General features: G+C 41.6%; 1 long non-coding RNA gene across 2 annotated transcripts; it reads left to right on the top strand.

Moving 5' to 3' along the window:
• Positions 1 to 3,220: 3,220 nt before the first annotated feature.
• LOC139575098 (uncharacterized) lies at positions 3,221 to 7,421 on the top strand. Of its 2 annotated transcripts, XR_011674884.1 has the most exons (3): positions 3,221 to 3,318; positions 3,916 to 4,076; positions 4,464 to 7,421. It is a non-coding gene; the product is annotated as an uncharacterized lncRNA (long non-coding RNA). The 2 variants fall into 2 exon arrangements; XR_011674883.1 differs by lacking the exon at positions 3,221 to 3,318 and having other exon boundaries at positions 3,325 to 4,076.
• The last annotated feature ends 738 nt before the right edge of the window (positions 7,422 to 8,159 follow it).

Raw genomic sequence — 8,159 nt, 5'->3', positions numbered from 1 at the left:
GCAGCACACACATCATCATCAATTAGAAGTGCAGCTGGCAGCACACACATCATCATCAATTAGAAGTACAGCTGTCAGCACACACGTCATCATCAATTAGAAGAACAGCTGGCAGCACACACATCATCATCAATTAGAAGTACAGCTGGCAGCACACACATCATCATCAATTAAAAGTGCAGCTGGCAGCACACACATCATCAATTAGAAGTACAGCTGGCAGCACACACATCATCATCAATTAGAAGTACAGCTGGCAGCACACACATCATCATCAATTAGAAGTACAGCTGGCAGCACACACATCATCATCAATTAGAAGTACAGCTGGCAGTACAAACATCATCAATTAGAAGTGCAGCTGGCAGCACACACATCATCATCAATTAGAAGTACAGCTGGCAGCACACACATTATCATCAACTAGAAGCACAACTGGCAGCACACATGTCATCATCAATTAGATGTACAGCTGGCAGCACACACATCATCATCAATTAGAAGTACAGCTGGCAGCACACACATCATCAATTAGAGTACAGCTGGCAGCACACACAGCATCATCAATTAGAAGTGCAGCTGGCAGCACACACATCATCATCAATTAGAAGTACAGCTGGCAGCACACACATCATCATCAATTAGAAGTACAGCTGGCAGAACACATATCATCATCAATTAGAAGTACAGCTGGCAGCACACACATCGCCATCAATTAGAAGTACAGCTGGCAGCACACACATCATCATCAATTAGAAGTACAGCTGGCAGCACACACATCATCATCAATTAGAAGAACAGCTGGCAGCACACACATCATCATCAATTAGAAGTGCAGCTGGCAACACACACATCATCATCAATTAGAAGTGCAGCTGGCAACACACACATCATCATCAATTAGAAGTCCAGCTGGCAACACACACATCATCATCAATTAGAAGTACAGCTGGCAACACACACATCATCATCAATTAGAAGTACAGCTGGCAGCACACACATCATCAATTAGAGTACAGCTGGCAGCACACACGTCATCATCAATTAGAAGTGCAGCTGGCAGCACACACATCATCATCAATTAGAAGTGCAGCTGGCAGCACACACATCATCAATTAGAGTACAGCTGGCAGCACACACATCACCAATTAGAGTACAGCTGGCAGCACACACATCATCAATTAGAGTACAGCTGGCAGCACACACGTCATCAATTAGAAGTACAGCTGGCAGCACACACGTCATCATCAATTAGAAGTGCAGCTGGCAGCACACACGTCATCATCAATTAGAAGTACAGCTGCACGCTACCCGATCGTAATGTCTGTGGTAAATTTAGGTTGACTTTGGAAATCCCTATGGGGCTAGTAAGGATCCGTCTGTAAATTACACAATGTACATGGGACAATATGTTAAAATTCCAATAGCTCCAAATGTAAATTAATTAAAAACCTCAAAGAAACTATACATTTATAAAATGCATATACAAATATTGAAAACATTTAATGAAAACTAAAAGTTGTGAAACATTAAACTATTGTCTCATTTACATGGTGTAATTTATTGACGGTCCCTCACTAGCCCCGGAGATAGGCTATCCAAAGTCAAAGCTGAAGCTAATTGGCAAAATATTTTGCAAACCTGCGAACACACTTGAGACTAGCATTTCTTAATGAACCAACTCTAAAACGAGGCCAAATCAGGAAGTGCAGTCTCCCTTTAAAACTAACTAATGACCTGTACCTTTCAGATGAGCCAATCAGGACAGATAACAACAGCAGGTCAGTGGAGCACTTAGAACAGCAGCAGTCAGGAGGAAATGGTAGTGAAGAGGATGATGTAGGAGACCCAGACACAGACCTGGAGCTGTCATGATGTAGGAGACACAGACACAGACCTGGAGCTGTGGAGGTCATGATGTAGGAGACCCAGACACAGACCTAGAGCTGTGGAGTCATGATGTAGGAGACCCATACACAGACCTAGAGCTGTGGAGTCATGATGTAGGAGACCCAGACACAGACCTGGAGCTGTGGAGGTCATGATGTAGGTGACCCAGACACAGACCTGGAGCTGTGGAGGTCATGATGTAGGAGACCCAGACACAGACCTGGAGCTGTGGAGGTCATGATGTAGGAGACCCAGACACAGACCTGGAGCTGTGGAGGTCATGATGTAGGAGACCCAGACACAGACCTAGATCTGTCATGATGTAGGAGACCCAGATACAGACCTGGAGCTGTGGAGGTCATGATGTAGGAGACCCAGACACAGACCTGGAGCTGTGGAGGTCATGATGTAGGTGACCCAGACACAGACCTGGAGCTGTGGAGGTCATGATGTAGGAGACCCAGACACAGACCTGGAGCTGTGGAGGTCATGATGTAGGAGACCCAGACACAGACCTGGAGCTATGGAGGTCATGATGTAGGAGACCCAGACACAGACCTAGAGCTGTCATGATGTAGGAGACCCAGATACAGACCTGGAGCTGTGGAGGTCATGATGTAGGAGACCCAGACACAGACCTGGAGCTGTGGAGGTCATGATGTAGGTGACCCAGACACAGACCTGGAGCTGTGGAGGTCATGATGTAGGAGAGCCAGACACAAACCTGGATTTGTGACTGTCAGCCGGTTATTGTCAGCCGTTTATTGTCATGCAAAAGCCTGTTGGTCTCAAGGTAAATGACCGTTAATTAGCATTAACAAGCCATATACAAGCCGCTGATGAGCGCAGTTGGAACATCTACATTTAAAAAAATTATACATTTGTTTAATACACACCATCACAATAAATCCATTATTTATTTTAGGCAGATCTAAATAAACATGTATTTCAGAAGAACAGAATATGAGTTGGCCTACTGAATGTTATCTGCGCCATGCCATAGGCTGTAGGCTTGTTCATTTAGCAGACAAGATATGCTTATAAGTCCTGTGCCATTGTTTTATATTACATGATTTTATAGTAAGAAGAATATAATTGAACTTAGAATTAAATAACAATAATATTTTTTCTCATTCCAGAGCGAGTGCACATATGAAGTGTCTATGTTGACCATAAAAGTGATCATTTGAAACAATTATTTGGCAATCTTAGTTGTGAATGATACAAACCTTAGTAAAGCCAATCCTAAAGTATAGAGTTCCAGACAGTTGTAGAATGTATGCCAAGGCACATTGTGAGATCTATAAAGAGAGAGAGACTGGGCGAGAGAACAGGCAGAACCTGATATGTAAATGAGCAGAGCAAACAAAAGTAACTTTCGACGACCGAATGATCATTCCAGACTCTGTTTCTATTGAGAGATAAAAGGTAAGACGACGATTGTTATGTGTATTCATATAGTTGATGATATTGTTATGTGTATTCATATAGTTGATGATATTGTTGTGTATTCATATAGTTGATGATATTGTTATGTGTATTAATATAGTTGATGATATTGTTATGTGTATTCATATAGTTGATGATATTGTTATGTGTATTCCTATAGTTGATGATATTGTTATGTGTATTCATATAGTTGATGATATTATTATGTGTATTCATATAGTTGATGATATTGTTATATGTATTCATATAGTTGATGATATTGTTATGTGCATTCATATAGTTGATGATATTGTTATGTGTATTCATATAGTTGATGATATTGTTATGTGTATTCATATAGTTGATGATATTGTTATGTGTATTCATATAGTTGATGATATTGTTATGTGTATTCATATAGATGATGATATTGTTATGTGTATTGTGAGCTTACCAAGTTCATTGAGGTTGCTCTAAAGCAGAAAGGTGGAATAAACGAGTCAGGAACAGGTTTTCTTTAGTTCTCTATTGAGGTATTTCTTTCTTCTTAATCACTCCAACACAATCAAGGACTATCTTCTTCTTCTTCTTCACAAGAACAAGGTACATAAGGAGAGTATCATTAAACTGTGACACAAATCACGGGTGTGTCCCCACCTTAACGATCCGCCCGTGGAGAGGTTCCTTCGGGTGGTGTTCCGGATCCATGGTGGCCATTCCCCAGAGGTTGTTTGTTCCCTTCGTCTCCCTGTCGAAAGGTACGTCCTCTCCCTTGGAGAAGCAAACACTCTTTTCTTTCTCTCCCCTCTGCCAGTTCCCTCCTCTCTCTTGTAGGGGAAAGAGAATAGCTCATTAGTACCGTCAGCTGTGCTTAACTGCCTCTGATCACCTTGACTCACATGCCGGGCCGGGCTACTGTCCGTGGGAGCAGCCTGCCCTCTGGTGGTCCTTCCACAGTAATCATATAGTTGATGATATTGTTATGTGTAGTCATATAGTTGATGATATTGATATGTGTATTCATATAGTTGATGATATTGTTATGTGTATTCATATAGTTGATGATATTGTTATGTGTATTCATATAGTTGATGATATTGTTATGTGTATTCATATAGTTGATGATATTGTTATGTGTATGAAAGACTTCAGGAGAAATAGTTGGAAGGACCCCCGTGGAGAGGCCAGTACCAGGTTCTTCTGACCACCCCCACTGTGGTAAGGATGCTGAGGGAGAAAGCTGGACACACCTGTCGCACTGCAGACGAGTTCCTGATCCAGAAGAAGATGGGGTCTCACCAGTTCCGGTGGTGCAGTGTGGCCCTCCTCTGCGTTAGCACAGGAGTGCTAATAAGAACAGTAGGTTGTCCTCTTGTGGGAAAACTGACAGAGGGTGAGATGAGTTCCGAGCCAAAGGGGCCATCACCGGCCCAGGGTAGTGGCCCAGAAGTAAATGGTAATGACAGAATGAGTCCTGAGCCAAAGGAACCAACGCAGGCCTGTAGTAGTGGCCCAGAAGTAGATGGTAATAACAGATGGAGTCCTGGGCCAAAAGGACCAACGCAGGCCTGTAGTAGTGGCCCAGAAGTAGATGGTAATGACAGAAGGAGTCCTGAGCAAAAGGGACCAATGCAGACCTGTAGTAATGGCCTAGAAGTAGATGGTAATGACAGAAGGAGTCCTGAGCAAGAGGGACCAATGCAGACCTGTAGTAATGGCCTAGAAGTAGATGGTCATCGTAGAAGGACAGCCCTGCTGGAACCTCACAAACATGAGGACAATTTGTTCTTATCTAGAGCAGAAATGGTTGCCAACCTGCCCTCCAAAGAAAAGGACTGTTGGGTGTGTGGGATGGGTCCGGTTAAGGTAGGGGCAGGCTTGCCCCTTATGGGAGTCCCAATAGGGGTGAACTTTACTATAGCATTGGCAGGAAAAATACCTTTTTATACTATGACCAACAATGTTAAGGTATATAATCAACCCAATGTATCCTATTACTTGAGGCCTGGTAATGTCTCAATCCCGCCCATTTCAGTGGCTGGGGTGATGACTGCCCCTTGGTGTATTAGAGGATATGGAGATCACGATTTGGGTGAACTGAAATGTAATTGTACTATGAATCTTAATGGATCAAATGCTTGCAATTTAACAGTAATACAGGAGAATGGTCAGGCAGATAAGGAACCATTTAAAATGTGGGTTGACAAACATAGCACAACTCTGAGAGGAGCCCCAAATGGCACCTATTGGCTGTGTGGTAAGATGGCTTACTATAGCCTGCCCTCGAACTGGGGAGGTACTTGTACTGTTGGGTTTGTGGTGACAGCTATGAGAACCGTTCCAAATAATGAGAGGGATCTGATGGCTCTGTTTAAAGACTACAAACTTCCTGGAATGAGGAGAGATAAGAGGTCTCTAGCTGACATCACTCACGCTCAGGCACCTGCCTCCAGGTTCTTTGCTGTGTTTTTCTCTGGATATGGAGTTGTATGTGCCCTAGACCAAATTCATGACATCTCTAGACACATAGAGAACATTGGCAATGCAAGTAGAAATTCCCTGGAACAATTGAATGGGGAACTAAAAAAATTGCTTAAGTTAGCTCTGCAAAACAGAGAGGCTCTTGACTATCTTCTGGCAGGTCAAGGGGGCACTTGTGCAATCATTGGGGATGAATGTTGTATTTTTGTTCTCCCAGATCACTCTTCTAATGTGACTGATCTTGCAGAATACATTGCCACTGCGCCTTAGAAAAATTCCCCCAAACCAGAGTGGATGCTTGCAACTTGGTTGGAATCCCTGTTTGGAAGTTGTAGCGGTGGCTGGACTGCAGCGTGCAGCGTTTTTTGCTTGGTTTTCTTGATTATTATTAACTATATATTATTATTATTATAAGGCTGTGCCTCCTAATAGTAAAGGCTAATAAGATCTCAGCAGCTGTCATGTTTAATGCTCCTTTCAGAGGACGATGGGACTGATGAGCTGCGGACTCTGGATGAGCTTCCATTTCCCCTGTAGAGAAGGATGATGAGTCATGACTGAAGGTTGTTTTCCTTTAACAAGGTTAGAAGGTAATGTCATTTCCCCCTGTAGAGAAGGATGATGAGTCATGATTGAAGGTTGTTTTCCTTTAACAAGGTTAGAAGGCAATGTCATTGAAAAGACAGCACCAACTTTATGAAGGGGTTTCCACATACTATTGACCATGTAGTGTACAGTGGTTTGTTCTTTAAAAGTTGCAGCGTACTGCAGCACAGCTTCTATGACATGTCATTTAAATGTCAGCCACTGTTACCATTAATGCTAGTTAGTGCTAGTTTGACCACCAGAGGGTGTCTTTGAGAATCATTCGATAGCCTTCAATCGTGTCTGTACTAGAGAGATCAAAACCTTTTTTTGTAAGAACATAGTATATGGGACTGATTTTAAGTAATTTTGCTTAATTAATTTGCTTAATATTATGCTGTTTCTATTCCAAGAAAAATGCAAAACGAAAATATGGTGCTGTACAACACCCTAATTGTATAATTGTAGTCTAACCAATACCCAAACAGAGATTCAATAAAAATAAAAATCTCATTGATTTATCAAGGCCAGTCCACGTGCTTGTCTCAGAGCAGTGAAACGGTGCTAAAATAGTTGACTACAGCGGGTAGACTATTGCTTCAAATGCTATTGCTTCTATCTTCAATATGCTCTTTAAATAAATAAGACCTACACCACTTTTAACAGCACATTACTCAACACTAGTGAGACTCATGTCACCTACGGTAGGCCTACAGTATATCAGAAAATATTTTTGTTCAATGACATGTCAATAATTACATATGAGTCTCCCGGTGGCGGCCGGCACAGGTATCAAACCTGCATCTGTAGCAACGCATTTTACACTGTGATGTAGTGTCTTAGACTGCTGCACCACTCGGGAGGCCCCATCCAATCAGGAGGCCCCATCCACAAAGTATCTAAATACAGAGAGGTGTTGGTAAAGGTATATTGTCCTGCTAACAGCCCATAATGGGCTATTATAATACTGTACATGGTGTCCAGGTCAGGATAACCAAAACATTTCTTTATTAATAATAAAGACTAATCAGAAAGAATGTTGGTACTTATTTATTTTGATCCAAAGCCATGAATGAGGTGCTGGGGCTGTATGACTGTCCCATCAACTTGATAATATATAATGGTATTTTGGAGATGATTAATTAAAAAAAAAAAGAATATCATGGAATATAATTGAACATTTTCGTTTCTCCATGCTTGTCTCAGAGCAGAGTGAAACGGTGCTGAAATAGACGTCCACAGCGGGTTGGCTATATATAATGATATTTTGGAGATTATTTAGTTGTCAAAAAAACGAAAGTGAGCGATTGTAATCTGAATGAAGGCCAAAATAATATTTATAAAGGCCAAAATATGTATTTCTGTTTTTAGACGGAGAGAAGAACATCCCGGACAGCCAAAACCTCCCCTGACCCGGATGACGCTTGATACAGCCAACCTAACTAAGAAATACATTTGACGATAGAATTGTCCCCTACCCTCCTTCTAGACAAATCTATTGTTCTGCTAATAGCCATAATGGCACTGTACTGGTATTTTCCAGTAAGCAACAATTTCTTTACCTTCATTAGACAACTTTGTTCCAATATTTCTGTAATTCAGTGATATTTATTCCCATATTCGTTATGGATCCATAACTACATAAACATCTTGTAAACGCTGCGTGTAACACATCCGGTGTCAGGATAAATAAAATGCAAGGTCTGCTAACTTTCTTTAATTATGTTTAATTACCGCAAACAATGAATGGCAAATGCAATTTTCGTATATACAGT

This window comes from Salvelinus alpinus, chromosome 5 (assembly GCF_045679555.1).
Source record: "Salvelinus alpinus chromosome 5, SLU_Salpinus.1, whole genome shotgun sequence".
Lineage (NCBI taxonomy): Eukaryota > Metazoa > Chordata > Actinopteri > Salmoniformes > Salmonidae > Salvelinus > Salvelinus alpinus.
The sequence above is the reverse complement of the archived record's forward strand: the minus strand, read 5'-3'. Positions and strand labels throughout refer to the sequence as shown.